This window comes from Anas platyrhynchos, chromosome 3 (assembly GCF_047663525.1).
Source record: "Anas platyrhynchos isolate ZD024472 breed Pekin duck chromosome 3, IASCAAS_PekinDuck_T2T, whole genome shotgun sequence".
NCBI lineage: Eukaryota > Metazoa > Chordata > Aves > Anseriformes > Anatidae > Anas > Anas platyrhynchos.
The window spans coordinates 9464785-9482586 of record NC_092589.1 but is presented as its reverse complement, the minus strand read 5'-3'; the positions used below and the strand labels follow the sequence as shown (position 1 = coordinate 9482586).

The window sequence follows — 17802 nt, the reverse complement described above, 5'->3', positions numbered from 1 at the left end:
GATGCACAGTTGCCAAACCTGGCACACCATGAGCTCTGGCCACACGTTAATGTGGGTGAAATAAAATCCCTGCGTGGAGGGGACTCTCACTGTCATGAACAGCCAAGAATCCTTCTTCAGCTATCTTCTCTCATTGCAGTGATTAAATATCATGTTGCCCTTAACTAAAGGGTACAGAGAAAGGCTGTAAAGAAACCATTTCTCAATAAATGACCAGCTAGGGGAAGTGTGAGATTGTTACTGCAAGATTTGGGAAGGAGTAGGTGGATGCAATCTGGTGGAAAAAGTCAAACCAAAATTATTCCAACTGTGTAAGAAAGGAAGGAAAACACTTTTTCTGTAACTGTTTTAAGTACAGTAGCATACTATACTATGGCTTGATAAAATGTTGTTTGTCAAAAAAAAATTAGCTGCAAAGTAATCCAGCTTGAAAGTAACATAGGCAGTTAAATGTCTACATGTATGCTAATTCCACCCCCTAATTCTGCAGCTAATTCCCCATTTGTTATGGAAATTATAGTGCAACGTGAGCTTTATGAGGTGGAATTTTAGAACAGTTAAAAAATACTCTTTAGCTAAGTGGACTTTGCTGTTGATAATGTATTCCGTCTCTGTATGTAATTATGGTAGTGATGTACAGTTTATTTTCTGAAGATCAGGCTTTGCTCAGAAAGGAAGATAAGTCCAGGGTTCTGTGCATTCATTTGATGTTGATCTAGTGATACGGTGTTTTGATTTTTCTGCAGCGGCACAAATACCAGGCACTCAAGTTCAGATTACTTGAGCAAAAGAATTTTTATCAAGCAATGCATCATTAGGTTAATTTAGCTGAACTCTACTACCTGTCAAATCTGCTGCCAAGAGTGAATTATGTTTCATCTGTTTATGTGATAGCATGTATGTTTTGCAACTTGGAATGTTAACTAAATCCAAAAAATGTTAATTGGACAAATGGTGTTATAATAGGGTGAAATATCCTGCAAGGGAAAGCTATTAACATATAAAAATGTTAGTACATTATAATAATTTAATAATATTAAATAATACATCATAACAATATAATATAAAATATATAACACAATTTCCTAAACTGGAAAACAAAAGTTTTTTGAGGAGAAGGACATGTGAGACATAGGGATTTTAGCCCAATTTAGATTTAGAATTAGATTCTAAATAGAATCTAATATCTAGATAAGATAAAAATAAAGATAAGATAAAAATAAATCTAAATAAATTTAGATTTAGCCCAATTTAGAATTAGATGTGGCCTACTGAGCCAAAGCAGTTAAGTATTTCTTACTTCTTTTCTGGAGCAAACTATGCTCTTTACGCTCTTCCTGCTAATAAAATCCTCTCTATACTTACCAACATTTTGCCCAATGAGCCCTATCTTTGTCATTATCCAGCCACTAAAGAAAGCTGATACCAAATGGAGTTATTAATTGATTATGATTGTATTTTTCTTTTAACACTATGTACGTAAAGTAGAATGGAAAGCAGTATCTGGGGATGTTCTGAACTTTTCTCCAGGACTGTTCAAACACATGGACATTTCTCTCTCCTGCTGTGATTCACACTGGAGGCACTGAGGTCCCTGTGCTGTTGTACCCACATGCACCCTTGTTCCTGCCTTCAGGCTCTGGGCAATTACATGCTGCTTTTGTGCCATTCCGATATGGGGGGGGGGGAGGGGAGTTAAATGATGTGAGTAAGGAAAAATAATGAAATTAAAAAAATAAATAAAACGGCACTGGGCATTGGTCAATGCCCAGTAATGCTCATACCTGTAGGGATTCTGTAATTTTAGGACATTATAGGTGGTAGCTTTGTATATAACATGGAATAATAAAGAATGGTGTTACTCAAGCCTTTCAAGGGTTTCATTAAAAGCTAGCTTGATATTCCAGTAAGTAAAAATGACCATGGGAGAAATCATCCACGGATTATTTCCTTGCTGGTTAGGAGCTGTTGACTGTGCACCTGCTTGAGATAAAAATAAATAAAATAAAATAAAATACACAACACCCAGAGTTTCAGGACACAGCTGCACAGGCTGAGCAGGAGCCAAGAGCCATTCATTCACACCAGCATTAAGAAGCTTAGCAAGCAATATGGATTTTCAAGTCCACATGACAGATTGTGAGCTGTTCTGAAAAGCCCAAAGTCCAGTGATTTCAGTGATGCTTTAGGAAGCAAAGGCTACTTGAGGGTCTACCCTAATGAACAAATCAAGCCTGGAGCAAAGTTAAGATGTATAATTCATTCAATTAAGGAGCACTAGATTACTGCAAGTCTGAAGAGAAGAATACAAAGTGCAAGTGGGTTTTACAAGATCCAATATAGTGGACTTGAAGAGAAGGGAGAAGAAAGGAGAAGAAAAAACACAGATTTTTAATGCTTGTAGAGAGCTGTTACAGAGAACAGAATTACTTAACTTGACTCTAACAGGCAACACCAGCATGGACTGGATTATGGCATCAGATATATTTGCAATAGGGAGAAGATAAACAAGATAAACTTGGGGGGGGAAAGGTTATCCATGTTAAATGAGGAAGAGAAAATCAGATGTACTGAGTGATGGCAAATTTTGGTTGCCTCTTAGAATTGAAATGCATGTGGATGGGCAAGAGGAAACCAGAAGAATTTTGTAATAGGTACAGAGTGAGTAGAAGCAGTATGCTGTTGACATATATAGGAATTGGTGATAGCAAGCCCAGGTACCCTCTAAAGAATTGGCTAAGCCTGAAAGCATTGGAGCACAGTTTGTAGCAAGTGAGAATGAAGTGGGAAGGCATTAAGGGGTTGCAACAGTGTGAGTGTGTTGCTCATCTTCAAAATAGAAAAAAACAGCAAGTCTAGGAATTAATGCAAAAAAAAAAAGTAAACTGTTCAAACCATTTTGAATGTGAATTGTGTCATAGGATTCAGAATTGCTTGAGGCGTTATGAATGAGGAGTAGTGATGAATGGCAATGTATCAAGTTGGACAGAAGTGTGCAGGGTGACTCAGGGTGCACCGCTAAGCACAGTTTAATTTAACATCTTTATTAATGATTTTTGAAGAGTACATAAACAGCTCATTAATTACATTTACAAATGATGCTACATTAGGCAGTGTTGCAAACACTAGAAAAGGACAGAGATGTATGATGACAATTGATTACAGAGACTGCGAATATAACCTCATCTAGCATCCGTCACAGCTCCAGAAGGGAGTTTCTGCCTTCACTTCAGTGGAAGATAGGTCAGAACCAAAGCTGACAGCTACAGAGTAACTCAGCTTGGGAAAAGACGAGGTAGCATACGGTGGGGAAAAATAACCCAGTTCACAAACAGTCGAAGGCAGAAGAGTAGTGGAAAACTGGCTTAATGAGGAAATGGTCTTGAATAATAAGCCTCAAATTAGATATACTTAGAGCAGTGACTTGTTTTGTTTCGGTATTACATATTGTTGAGCTGCCTACAGAGAAATGATGGATGCCACGGAGGTTGTAGTCTCTGTTCCAAACAGGCTGGGGAGAACAGGAATGAGATTCTGAACAGCTCAAACCTAACTGTACATGTGTGTATAAATATATTTTATACCGGAGGAAAAGAGGCTTGCCATGATCTTGACATGCCGTGCAAATTGTGAGATGCAGCTTTATAGAGGGGGGAGAGAGAAACGTCTCGCTGTGTGCATGACAAAATGACAGTTAAATGGTGTAGCTGATAATAATTTCAGTTGTGTTAGTGTCTGAGATTTCCAGGCATGGATCAGGGCACCTCTGTGCAAACTCTTGAGGGAGCACTGAAATCTCATCTGAAAATGCTGTTATCTCAGTGTATAAAAAAGATGTGATGGGTAAAACCAGCAATGAGATGAGGGAATATAATGAAATGCTGGTCAGCATGATTGCCAAGGTTCATAATTCACCAGCAGTCCAGCCATGGGCAAGAATTTGCATAGCCATTATGGCAGAGGAGTTTCAGGATCAAATTTGATCGTCCATGGAATTGTTGAGAGAGAAATCACAACCCCTGATATTTGTCTCCTGCCTCTTTTTTTTTTTTTTTTTTTCCCCCAAACATTTTATGCTCCATATGAAATTCCCAGTGTCACATCAGCCATTTTCAGTCTCCTGAAGGTCAGCTACTTCATCCAGCTTTTAGGATACCAAAGTGTGTGTGCTTGGTATCCTGCATTCCCCGAACCACACCTCTCTTTTGCCTTTGCGCCTGTTGATGTAGCTGTGCCTGCTGTAGGACATTTATGCTGTTCTCTGGCTATTTGTGAGGTTATTGGCAATGGATGAAAATTTTACACTTGATGAGTCTGTTACATATACAGCCGTTTGGTTAAGTGGATACTTAATGCATTGTTTCTGTTTATCTCCACTTACGTTGTTACAGTTCAGTGGGGAGGAAAAATATCTAACATCATACAAGGAGTTTATTTTAGGAGTAAATATTGGCATTTAAGCAAATTAAGATTCTTAAATGCACAGAATAATTTCCTAATAATGTAAGAAATTGTTATTTGTTGTTGGTCTCTTAATGCGTTAGTAGAAAATGCTATGCTGCATCAATTAAATCTCCGCTGTCTGAAAGACTATGAATACATTCCAGGCACCAAATCTTCTCTGAAAGGAGCAGAGGTAAAAAAAATATTCAAATACATATCCGTTCTGCCTGTATCTTTTTATTCTGTAATAGTTTTACATGCCAATTAATCATTAGCTTGGGCAGACCAGGGGAGTTGTAATCGCTGTTTTGAAGGATTATTTTGGCCCGATGTTTGCACACAGTTAGAGATTATTTACTTGGTGTGTTCTGACTTTGGAGGATCTCCTGCTCTGCTGTGCTTTGCATACGATGCTTTGAAGCTATTCAATACCCTGGAACTTGCCTGTACGTCGAGCGCTTCCCTGCCATGTACTTCATTCAGGCTTTGCCTGTGATTGAAAAATTTCAATCCATCAAGGTCAGTCAAAGCTGTAGTTACAGAGAAACTTTCTCAACTACACAGAGAACTAAATAATGCACAGCATTATTATTCATTATTATTGTGGCTGGGACCCAAGTCAAAATGTCATTAGTGCGTTTGAAGAAGAAGGAAGTTAGTGCTGGTCCTCACGCAAAAGACAGGCTGCTTCTGCCACTGCTACCGAAAGGGAGAAGTTTTATATGGGGCTGTAGCTCTGTTCAGGACCGCACAAAGCAGTGCCATCTTTGGGATCACTTCTTTTTGGCAGGGGTGATTGTAAAGCTTGAACATGAAGTATCCCACTTTAGACCACACTCTGTGACCTCCACCTATAGGGAGAACTACAGCTAATGTGGGAATGAGAGGAAATCCTCAAAGAATGAGGTTTTGTGAGCTGTCAAAAGAGTCCTGATTACCACCAGCAAATGTATTGACAGGGTTAGATACAAAAGGCAGAAATTTTTCTGTTGGATCCCTAGAGTCAAACTGGAAGAGATCATGCTGATCTAGAGCCTTGCTAGATTAGCTTGCTGTTGAGTTAAAAAAAAAAAAAAAAAAAAAAAAAAAAAAAAAGGAAAGAAAAATACAACCAAAAATACCCACTTGTCTTTCTGCCTATGTGTTTGTGCTGTGAATGCAGAAGGTGCTCCTTTGGGAGAGCAGTTGTTTGGCAGCGGGCTGACCTGCAATGGCAGGCTACTTCTGGGAGGGCAGGCATCACTCCTGGCACTGGGTGCTCGCGCTGCCCTGGGGCTGTGGTTAGTACAAAAGGATGCTCTGCAAGGTCAGAATGTGCTTTGTGACATATGCATCCATATCTGGGGTCTGAAGTCAGTGTGCACAATGCATATTACTAGCTGCGTATATGCAGTGCTTTAAAATTGAGGTATTATTTGAGGATTTCTTGAGTAAATATTCCTTTCACATAAATATTAATTTAGTCTATGGGGAGTTCCTACTCATATCCTTTTGAAGGTGTTTTTCACAAACAAGTGACATTTACTCTAACTTCATTCATTGTCCAGTTTTTGACAAAGTTAATACCAATACTAACATAACTTGTCTGTACATAAACACAACCTATTCATTATTCAGAGCAGCACACAAGTAATGTTAAGAAAGGTACATGCCATTTATCAATTTATAGTGCTGCAAAAATAACTAAACTGTATTTTTGATTGCCTTAGATATTTGTCCCCACCTATAGGCAGGGATTTAAAAAATACTTTGCAGTTATGTAGTCGTATTCTTGGTATTTGTATTTACTTTTGCAAGCAAGTTCTCCTGATAGGGTACACTGTGTCTTCGAGCTTCATGTCAGTGGAGACATATAGCCACTGTCACACCCAAATCTTCTGTTATGACCTGTGGACTTAAACTTTTAATATCATTCTTGAATGTTGAGTGTTCTTCCCCCCCCGCCTCCCCCTCTTCTAAACTATAAAATTAATCAAATAGGGATTTTACTTGAATTGTAGAAAGGCACTTGGAATGGGGTGCTATAAAGGATCAGTCTAACAGATTGTTTTTACATTATTGCCTGTACCTGTCTCTTTCTTTCATGATGTAGAGTTATGTTTTAGGGAAAAGTCAAGTAATTTTTTTTTATTTTTTATTATAAGGAAACTTATTTCCTGCTGAGAGTGTTACCATAGCAATGAGTTAAGTCTGAAATTCCTAAAGGTTGACTTTATTTTATCATCTGGTTTTCTGATATAGATTCATATCCATCTAGCAGAAGAGTTGTTTGGAAGGAAATTTCTGCAAGATCATAAATCCACTTAATTTGTTTTGTAGGTTTATTTTTTTTGAAACACTTGTTTAACTTCTAAGCTTATGATAGGACTGATCTTACATTTTCAAACAGCTTAGCCCTACTTTTTTGCTTAACTTTTTTCTTCTCTTAAATAGTTTCTAGATAATATCTTTAAAACTAATGTAGCTGCTTTAATTTTAATTGGCCATAAATTATCAATTTAGCTTCATACATCTGCCTTGGTTCAGGAGGTTATGATCTTTTGGATATAGGAATTGCTACAGTTAGTCCTGCTTTTGTTAACCCATGGTAAATCTGCTGTTGGTTATCTCATGTTCTCCCAACCATTTCTTCCAAAGTGATCTTGGCAGATTAGAGAAAAAGGATTGTGATTCAATAAGGATTTCATTAAATGAGGTGGAATTCAACAAGATCAAATGCAATTTGTCACACCTAAATGGAGGTACTTATTAAAGCAAGGAAGGTTACAGAATGACTGTAACCCCAGTCTGAGGTTCCTCAGAAAATAAGCTGGAGTTTGTAAAGGGGCATGCATCAGAAGTGAGTCGTTGTGGGGAAAACCAAGAAAGGAGCAGCTGTAGCATTGACACTTGAACAAGTGTGGCCTATGAAGTTCACATATTGCCCTGCTATGTCCTCTTTGGGGAACTGGAGACAGTTTTTCAGCCAGGGATGATTGGGGAGCTAGAAACAGCACCAAAAATAGTGAAAGAATGAATTATATTTTTTTAATCTAGAGAGAAGTCTAAAGGTGAGAAGAGGAAGATAAATTTTGATGGATGAAAGGCTGCTGAAGAGTCAACGTTAACAAGTTGTCTGAGGATAGGACAAGAAGTAATGGTCTGAATTGATAGGAATGGAGTGCTAGGTCAATGATTGAGTAATTTTCTGTTTGGAAAGATGGTGAAACACTGGGAAAATTGTGTAAGAGTATTATGGATCCATCAGTGTATGTTTTAAAGAGCTAGCATGACAAACATTTTCCACAAGGGGTTTGTGCTTTGGCTGAAGGGTAGCATGAAGATTCCTTGCAATCAGGAGTGATTTGTAGTAGAGCTGAAACTTAGCAAATGTGTGTACCAAAGTTGGGGTACCATCACTTGCTGACTGTTTATTGTCTCTTTAGGTGCAAGATTGGAAAATGACTTCAAGTCATCTCTAAGGGTTTGAAGCATGAACCGTGATGTTCTAGATGTTTTGGGATGGGTCGAAGTAAAGGATTGCATCTCAGTGTGTGCTGATGCCCTCTGACATGACCTAGCTAGCTGGTAAATGGAAAGGGTCCTTGGTCAAAGTAGTCATATTCTTGGGTTTGTGGATCTCCAAAGATGTTCTTACAACATGTGTAAACGATCTGTGATCTAGGCATGTTGAAGGTCTGCTTTTCTCACGCAAGGTCTGTATGTGGGCAATCTGCTACCATTTGTTTAAATTTGGGCTTTTAGCACATAAACCACTGCTAAAAGCCTGAGGGTTGCCAAAGCCAAAAGGATGAGCTCCAGCAGCAAGGCTGCTGCAGCCTCGTAGAAATCGGCAGGTAGCCTAGGTGCTGTGAAAGCTGGCTGTGCAATGCAGAGTGAGATGGGTTGTTTTGTCACAAACCAACAGGAAAAAGGTTTGCGTCTTTTGTATTGGCACTATTTTGGTCACGTAGTTGCACAATTTTTTCTATTTCCTTGCCAGTTTTTCTTCTGTCTTGCTGGTGTGCTGCTGGGAAGTTTTCCTGTTGAAATAAAGGCACTTGATTTCCTGCTATCTTGCTCACCACAGAGGGTTTTGTGCAGACATGGAGAAGATAACCAGCTTTGGGTGTGCGCATGTAGCACATGTAAAAACATTTATGAGGATTGCATGCACTTTTTTGAAAAATTAGGCATTTAAATTTTGTTTCTGCTGTTGTGCAGTTACATATTTGGTATATGTTTTCTTAGAGGAAGCAGATTATTTTATTTTTTTAAATTTGATGCACATTTGAAACACATTATGGTGTTTTTCTGTTTTTTTTGTTTTGTTTTGTTTTGTTTTTTGTTTTTTGCTATGATCAAGATTGGAAGGGGCAGCTCAGAGGGATATCTAGATCAGTCACAAGTTTGTTTCTTAATAACATCCCATGTACCAGTTACTTGTGGTGATGATGTGAGCTGATGCAACTCTTCCTTTAGGTATGGTACGATGACTCCTGAATAGGGATATCCCTTTTTTTGTCCCTCTTCCCCTACCAGCTGTTTAGAAATGTTTTAAGCACAAAGACAATACAGCCTCAAAATGAGTAAGTGCTTGAATTCCTGCCACCAGATGGGTCTCATGATGCTGGAGCTTAGGTACTGCACCGAATGGCGTTAGCAGAAGACAAAGTCACTGTAGCCTTTCCACCCCACTGGTCTGCCCAGGAACAGCTGTCTAGGTAGTATAAAGAAATAATGGCTCTGCTTTAATAAACAGGTTGCGTTATGTCATGACTCTTCATTTGGTTGTTCTGTGATGGTGATGTAGCTGCTCTGTGACATTGGTGATTTTGTGATGGAAAAGAGGGAGAAAGGTTGGTTTTATTCCATCTACTGAAACACAGAATAGACGCTTTAAAAAACTGCACTTGAGGAGTAAAAAGGAAATGGCCTGTCAAGGAATAAATTTTGCAAGTTTGTGTATGTGATGGGTTTCAAGTGTGATAATTCACCCATCACCCTGTGGGAATCCTGTGCTTAAAAGGTTGAAACTTTTTAGAAACATGGCCTGTTGGCTTGATAATTGAGGACCTGTCTCATTAGGGAAGGACAAAGTACAAATCTGTCAGGCAGTGGACCAAGATGCTAGTTATGAGAGACAGCTCGTAAAAACTGGGGATTGCTGGAAAGTGTGTTCCGTAACACTCAGGGGAAGAGGATGATTTATGTTTGTCCAGAGGAAATTGTACTGAAAAATCTTCATTTTGATAGAAAAGGGAGAAAAAGAAAGTTTATAAAAGTAGAGTAGAGGAATTCTTATTTGCATATAAATCTCAGTTGTCTGGACTCAAAACATTTGTCCACATTTGAATACCAGGTCCTGGTAAAGGAAATTAGTAGTGCAAGTTGGTGGCGCATACAAATTCCTAACAAAGCCCATAGCTGTGGCTATCAGGCTCTGTGCGAAGGCATCGTTTTGTGTCTCTCCATTGACCTTCTCCTTGTCATCTTGTTTGCAGTCTGTGGGCTCTTTTGGAGGGCTTGTATTTGCTGCAGAAGGACAGTCTTAAAGGTGTAATCTCTGTTAATACTCATGGGATTCATAGCAAGAGCAGTAATGGAAAATGATAGTTGCAACTGGGTCAAATCCTTTGATATGGACTGCAGTGACTCTCTCCATCAGAAGTGAAGTTGAACTCTGGTGGAATTACAAATTGGTCATTCACAGGTTTTCCTGCTGGAGGTAGCCTCTGAGATGCCTACAAATGTATGAAGGGCTGCCTGGCAGATACTGGCTTGTCACTATCAGGTTTTTGCACCCCCCAGCTTAACGATGGGGAATAGAATGTGTAGTGCTGTGGTGTAGCACTGTGTGGTGCTCGACAGGTCCCTGTCGCTTGACATTTTTCATCTGATAATTTCAAGATTCTTCTGTATATCCCATTTGTTGTTGTTTAAACATTGCCTTCACTTATTTGTATAAAGAATTATGGTGTGAAATTTCTATCTGATTCTTTCCACGAGCGAGTCTATTTTTCAAACAGCATATTAGAAAAATGATCATTTTGAACGTTACAAGTTTTATATAGCGAATATAAAGCAAAGAAATAAAAAATTAAAAGCACAAATGATTTTTTTTTTATTGGATGGGCATTCTGATATTTAGATAGGTTAAAAACATGTATTATATTGCAGCGTGATACCTATTTAGGATTAGAATAAATATACTGTGAATTGGTTCTGAAAAAATAAACAAAAGGGGCTTTTTTTTTCCATGAGCCTTATTTGCCAGCTCATTAAATGTGTTCTCCCTGTATGGCTAATAATCACTTTGAGCCATGTACACTGTACAGTAATGATATATTGTGTCATAACTATGCATAAAGAAATAGCAATTACTAGTAGTTGACTACAAAAATTGCACCCTTACCTGAGATTTTTTAATATTGTTTTGGTATGATGATATCATGTTATTGTTTAGGCTCGTACACTGTAAAACCAGTAAAATTTGAATAATCTAGTTGAAATAATGACTGGTACTTCGGTATTGTGTTCTGATGAAATATTCGTTTAATTGGAAAAATTGTTCTCACCAAGTATAAAGTGTGTGCAGTCTATATCGAAGTAAAGAGTTTAAGCAGCCTTATTTTGTCAAAGCTGAGCTGCTTATCAGATCTTAGTGATGTCTGCCAATTAGGATTTAGAGATTTGTTCATAGCTCAGATGAAAGTAAATACAACAAATTTAGTATTTATGGTAAGGGAAACAATTAAAAAAAAGTATTTTAGCATGACTTACTGTGGCTTGCCATAGGAAAACTTCCTGAGAGGGGAAGAGATTTTATTTTTAAATTGAGTTAATTACAGGTAAAGGAATTATTTTTCTCTTCTCTTTTGTTCCTAAGAAACGATTGCCTAAATAAAACTCTAAGACTAGAACACATGTTTCTGTAGACTACAGCTCTCTTGAGCTTTACTAGTGGTCTTATTAAAATATATACACATACACATATATATATATATATATATTTCAAATTGGAAAGTAGAAAATACTACATTGCAGATGTTTTTCTAAGGAAAGAAGTCAGCATATTCCTAGGTGGGCTTTTCCTTGAGTTGTCACACATTTCTGAGCTTTCTCTCAAATGTACTGTCTGGATTACATCTTCATTAGCTACATCTTTACCTTCATCAATTGCACACAACTGTGCATTTCCAGAAGAGAAGTAGACGTACCATGATCATTTTTGTTCAAACTAAATGAAATAGTTTGAACAGAAAGGTTGGATAGTGTTTGGGGCAGGATTATCGCTTAGCACGTTCTCCTTGGACGGCTGGTCCTGTTGCTGTATTTTGATTAACATGGTGCAGTTCTTCACACCACCGCTTATTTATTTTTTCCCCTGCAAAGAGGAAAACTGCAAGTGTGTCAGAGCATATATGGAAGGTAAGAGCAGAAGCCCAGCAAGTTTTTGATATCCATTACCTGTTGGTGTGCCCTGCTGAGGAATTCATCCCTCCCCAAAGCAAAGCAGAGAGAGGCTTTGTGCAGGTAATGTTACTGGCATAGTTGTGATCCTCCCAGCTTGTAAGCAGGTGGTGCTAGTTTGATACAAACTCTTCGTGCTTTTTGTTTTGGGGTGACCTAGATTCCTCCTGGCCACCCCTGTAAGTATGCTTCTTTATTTTGGCGTGTTGGAGCTGAAATGTCTCCCCTTTGCCATGTCCCTGAAGCTGAACATCTGGGTGTTTGCTTGATACACGAAGCTTCGTACTGCGTGCCTCCTGCAGAAGGATGACACGTTGCTGCTTATGATTGCGGATTACCTAAACGTTTTTGATATTGATCTTAAACCTCCACCTCCTATTTAGTCCTTGTTTATGTCCTTTCTAAGTCCTTGGCTGAGTGACTTTGCCAACTGGATCACTGTGTATCAGAATTTTATTTTTCAAAACAAAATATGCAGCGGTGCAAAGCATTTCTTCATACAGCTGCTACTTACAGGCATTCCTGTTTGACCTTTTCTTATCTATTCTTCCAATCTCAAATACACAGAGACAAAGTTTGGTGACAAGGACAAGCTCAAGACAAATATAACTCTTCGAACTGGCATTTTTTCTTTCTTTCTGTTGAATTAATGTCTCCCTTGCATTCTAATCCCCTGTTTACGAACTGCAGTACCGTATTTGCTGCCTTTAACAGACAAACACTGTGTTCCAAACACCATATTATTACTTACAGCAGTCTTGAGTCATTACGTGTGTTATTGCCTGTAGCTTTGTTCCTTTTAAGTATTTACATACTTACCTTCTTTGATCCCTCACAATGTGTTTTATAATGTTAAATTCTATAGGGCATTTATTTATTCATTTCCCTAATCTCTCTCCATCTCCATTTTGTTCTGTATTTTCACATATCTTCATTATTACCCCCTTTTTAATCCTCTGAAAAGCTACGAAGGGGCTTTGACTATCGGAGCTGCTGAGCTGAACCACAGCACTGCATTATATAGATGCAAAGTTGTATCCAGTCCTAACTAAAACAGCAAATGCATAAAAATTCCCTTGTTTATCTCGTACATTTTTTTTTTTTGTCTCTCTGATCCTGGCACAATGGTGAGGATGCTGGCATATAAGCTGAATTTTTATGCAGTATTAATATCTGAAGGTTCATAATTCACCAGTTCAGACAATGCAGCTTCCTGTGTTCTTAGGAGAGTGAACAAGCCTACAGCACCATATGTAGACAAATTCAAATTAAAAAATTGTGCGAAGTAACAGGAATCATAAAAAATCTTCTTCATTAGACCACCAACCATTTGGCAGTCCAAGAAGCATATTACTTAATAAATAAAATTAAAACAAGCAAAAAACCACTGCAAGGTAGCAATGCTGTCTGACATAGGTTCATTTAAATGCCTAAAGTTGTAATGTGAGAGGATGTATAACCATCATATTTCATTTCAGGACTTTCCCCATAGAAGTTGACATTAACGACAGCTAATTCTACTTAGGCCTGATGCTACTGGTGACTACAGCTTGTAATCAGGTGTTGGGACCAGCCCACCTGATAAATTTAAGGATGCTGAGCTAAATCATTTGCTGCACTGTTGACTTGAATTAAGATTGTAACAACCAGTGTTATTAAAAGCAGGTACTGCTGGTATTTTTCATCACCATTTGCACGTGCTTTCAGTGGTATGTTTCCTCCATTTAATTTTTTTTTTTTTTTTTGGGGGGGGGGGAGGATGTTCGATGTTTTTCCTTTTTGTTGTGAATTTGGCTTAAGTAGGATTTGTTTTTTGGAAGGCCTAATCCAGAGCTTCTGTCCTTGTTTGAAGGGGACTACAGATATTAATCATGAAAGTATTTACCTGGCATGATTTTTGGTAACTTTTTAAGTGTAACAAAATAACCCAAGATGAATGCATTTTAGTGGGGTTTTAAGTGTCCCCGTTTCTCCTACTACAAAGGCAGGTGGAAATGCCCATAGGGCTCCAGAGATGTTGCAGCAAGCTTCAACTGGGTAGGAAAGTTATCAGGCTGATTCCAGAGCAGTTGTGATGGCTGGAGAGTCAATCCTAGCTGCAAGGCCCCCCTGTCCTGGCTCTGTGCTCAAGAACCTAGACCAAACAGAGCTTTGCTGTAGCTGCACCACCTGTAGTCCCTGAGCTGGGTAGCCTGGATGTGTTAGTACGATTTATCATCCTACTTTTCCATTGCAGCGCAGATGTACTTTAAGTAAATGAAACCATTTTTCTTTATTATCTCCTTGTTAAGAAAGCCAGCCCTTGCATTTTCCCCAAGCGCAGGACTTCTCTGAATAAATATGCAAAGCATCATTTTACAAAATGACATTCTGCTGGATCCCTTGTACTTAGTCCTGCCAGGGGAGGGAGAGCTGAGATGGTTTATAAAACAAATGCGTGCACCTTGCAAGTCTTTACGAGGTAGTTTGGGGAGAATAATGGAATGCTACACAAGTGTCGGGGAGGTTTTAGTTAAATGACAGGCTCTAGAAAAGGCTTTGGAGTAAAAAATACAAAGTTTAATTCTCACTAGTACCGAGGTAACGATCTGGGCTTGATAAAAGTGCTTCCAGCCAAATAAAACATTAGATATCTTGGGCTGATTTTGTTAGTTAAAGATAACAATTCCCTTGTTCATATTCTGATTTGTGAATAGCACGTATTTCTTCTGTGACATCTGAAGTGGAGGATAGAGAGTAGGCAGAAATACTCGCGAGTGAATGCAACCTAAGCATAGTTAAGGAAAAGCTTGAAAAATAAAAGCTTGGAAAACCCAAGGCAAGCCTCAAATTGTAGGAATGCTTACGGAGAGTGGTAATTACACACAGATGCTTAGTGCTTTTGAGGTACAGTGGGACTAGTGGCCTCTGTTGGTAATGCTGAACTCAGACTTCCTACAAGCTTATTTGATGCGCTGGCCCTTTGACCACTCCATGTATTATATTATGAATGTATGGGTGGTGACGCTTAATTAAACTGCCCTTAGAGTTATGGGCTGCTGCTTCGTTGTGCCTCCATTTTTCACCTTGGTATGCCATGTGAGCATGGCTCGTGGGACAGTGACAGTAGAGAAGTTTTCACCTTGCTTGAGATGTTTGTCTCTCATCTCAGAGTCTTCTGGTCTGCAGAAGAGGTTGAATTGCATTGTAGAGAAATGGCTGCTGATCAAGATTAAGTGCTTCTCCAGTAATTAGTAAACTCTAGTGGTGCTATTAATATCCTCAGGTCTCTCTATCAGTGGGAGGAACTGTTTTGTACTGAGCAAAAAACACTAATTGCAATGAGTGGGTGTCCAGGCCTTTGCCTTAGGGTGTCTTTGGAAAGCTGTGCTCCTAGACTGTTAGCTATCATGGTTTTTCTTTTTCCTTGGGTGGCTCAGGAAAGCCTCATATTGTAAACGTTCTGGGTTCTGTGGGCTTCAAGGAAAGCACTGTCCTGAAAGAACTGGATTTAGGGCCAGTGAGCTAAGTTTGTGACAAATGACAGTTAGTTTAGGAGTAAGAATAAATTTTAATTTGGTAAATTTTCTGAAGGTATGGAACCTGTAGGAAAAAGGAACACATGCAATGTGCCTGTTTCCTATTTTCTGTAGCTTTTTCTAGGGTGCTTCTAGTATGTTTAAGCTCTTTCAGACTTCATCGTTGTGATATTTTATTCTGAATAAATCAAATCCCCTTAATGCAGCAGGTTCCCTTAATGGTGAAGAGTAGGCTTGCGGCTATACCACTAACCTTTTCTGAGGTATTATCAAGAGAAATAAAACATTTTCAAGGGCTCTTGAACACAATGGTGTCGAGCAATTGCTGAGGTACACATGAGGAAATGTTTGTTTTTACAGAAATACGAAGTTATTTGACTTCCAAATAGTCTGATCACATGCTTTTTCTTTTCCCCAACTGTTCTAGATGAAAATTTGGCCTTGGCCAAAGCAATTGGAGTTGAGTTTCCATGTTGTGTGTCTGGAGTAAATCTTAGAGTGTGAATGTAAACTCTCATCACCCAAAATGTCTTCAGCTGGCATAATGACTGCAGTCAATAATTAATCAAATCACAGATTGGAGAAGGAAGGGCTCTGTAAGTGTTCTGGTACATTGCTCATCAGCAACTTCACATGAGAGAGTGGCATCAGTGAAAATGATCCAAGTGGGATGGTGTGCTGTGGCAGAAGAGCCCCAAACCGTTAATTTTTTTTCAGAAAGATTTCTGTGGATTCTTCTACCTTTTTTATTTTGAATTTGACACAAACCATTGCGTGCTTGGGGTTTCACTGCAGAAGTGCTCAGCTGTTGCTGCAAGCCATGTAAATGTGCTTACTGCAGCTGATGGTCCCCGCTTCCAATCAGCGCAGTGTAACAAAAATGATTAAAGGCTTAAGCAAAGTAATAATTTAAAAGACAAAAATGCTGGTATACTTTGAAATCTCGTAGGCAATTTTTGCCGTGAGGAGCAGTGACAGACAAAGCCACAGCAGTGGAGGACTTTGTAGTAATTGGATGTGTGCTGAGGGCAAATGCAAGAGTAGCTCTCCCTTGTTCAGCATGATCCTCTGTCTGCAGGGAAATGTTCAGCTTTCATGGATTCCAGATTCATAAACTGCAGCAGGTAATACAGTGTGCATGGAAAACTAAGACCCTCCTTATGTTTGCTTTGTTTTTCTTTTGTTTTAAAGCTTTTTCCCTACTGAAGCAATATGACAGCGTATAGGATGGCTGAGAGCTGATGGAGGAAGCATGGTCTGCGTGTCCTGCCCAGTGTAGCTGATGGAGGGCAAAAGCCTTGCTTCACTGAGCTTTGGAGGCAGCCCTGTATTTATGTCCAGCATGGAAAAAGACAAGCGTAAGGGGACAGGAAATGAAGTCTAAAGGGGCTCTGATTATGGGATTACTAACAGACCAGAAAGAGTGAAAGATAATGCAATAGAAAGATGAAATTAGGTTATCTCATTAGATAAATGATCTGGTTGCAGAAAATGGTTTGAGTCACGGTACCATAGAACTGGAAAGAGACAAGTTAGACAGCAAGTGTCAGGTTTGTGTGTGTGTGATTGTTTTTAAGTATTCTAGGTAAAACCACAGCTCAGTTTTGGTAGAAGTCCTAGGAGGTAACCTCAAGGTTGCAGCATATAAGGAAAAGGTCAGGAGGAGTGGCTAGTGAAGGAACAAAATGAAAAAGTGAAAAGTAGGTAGGCAGGTGCGGTGTGGGCAGAGGTAGGCTGGGACAACAGTGCAGGAGGTTCCAGGCAATGCAGTGGCAGGGGTGCCTTTGTGGCCCTGTGGGTCACGCACAGGGCCAGTATTTCTTTACAGGGAAAGTCAAGTTTACTCCTTTCCATGCACAAAACAGCTGCCATGAAACAGGTACTGCTAAATCCTAATTACCCACTTTCCAGCTGTTACTGAACTGGTGTGGGCTGGAGGAGTGAGCAAGTCCCCAGGGATGCATGTAAAAATAGTAGGGACTGTCACTGGAAATCATAACCTGACTCATTAATGCAGTCTTTGTAGCAGTGGGAAGAAAACTAACTTTTTGCTGGTACATCCAGAGTCGGTAATTAGCCACATTGTCATACTGTCAGTGTTGTGCTAGTACTTTTACAGTAGCTGCGGATGAGTGGCTCGTCACTCCATGCTAGGAACTTGCACTCGAGTCCACGCGGAGATGTGAAACGAAGCAGCTGGGAGAAAATTCCAGATTTCTCCTAGGGAGCTGTGTGGGAAAAGCCTGAGCTAACAGGACGGCATGTACTGCTGCTGCACGTACTGCTGAGCTGGAGCTGTGTCTTCGAGCAAGAGTGATTTCCCTGGTGCTGCTCGCCAGCCCAGCACAACCTGGTGGTGTGTGCTTCACCATCCTCTGTGCTCGCAGGG

The 17802-nt window shown here is 39.4% G+C and overlaps 1 protein-coding gene across 8 annotated transcripts in view; it reads left to right on the top strand.

Moving 5' to 3' along the window:
* The window catches only part of MACROD2 (mono-ADP ribosylhydrolase 2), an 862160-nt gene that overhangs the window by 496163 nt on the left and 348195 nt on the right, over positions 1 to 17802 (top strand). The gene's annotated exons all lie outside the window — the stretch shown is intronic.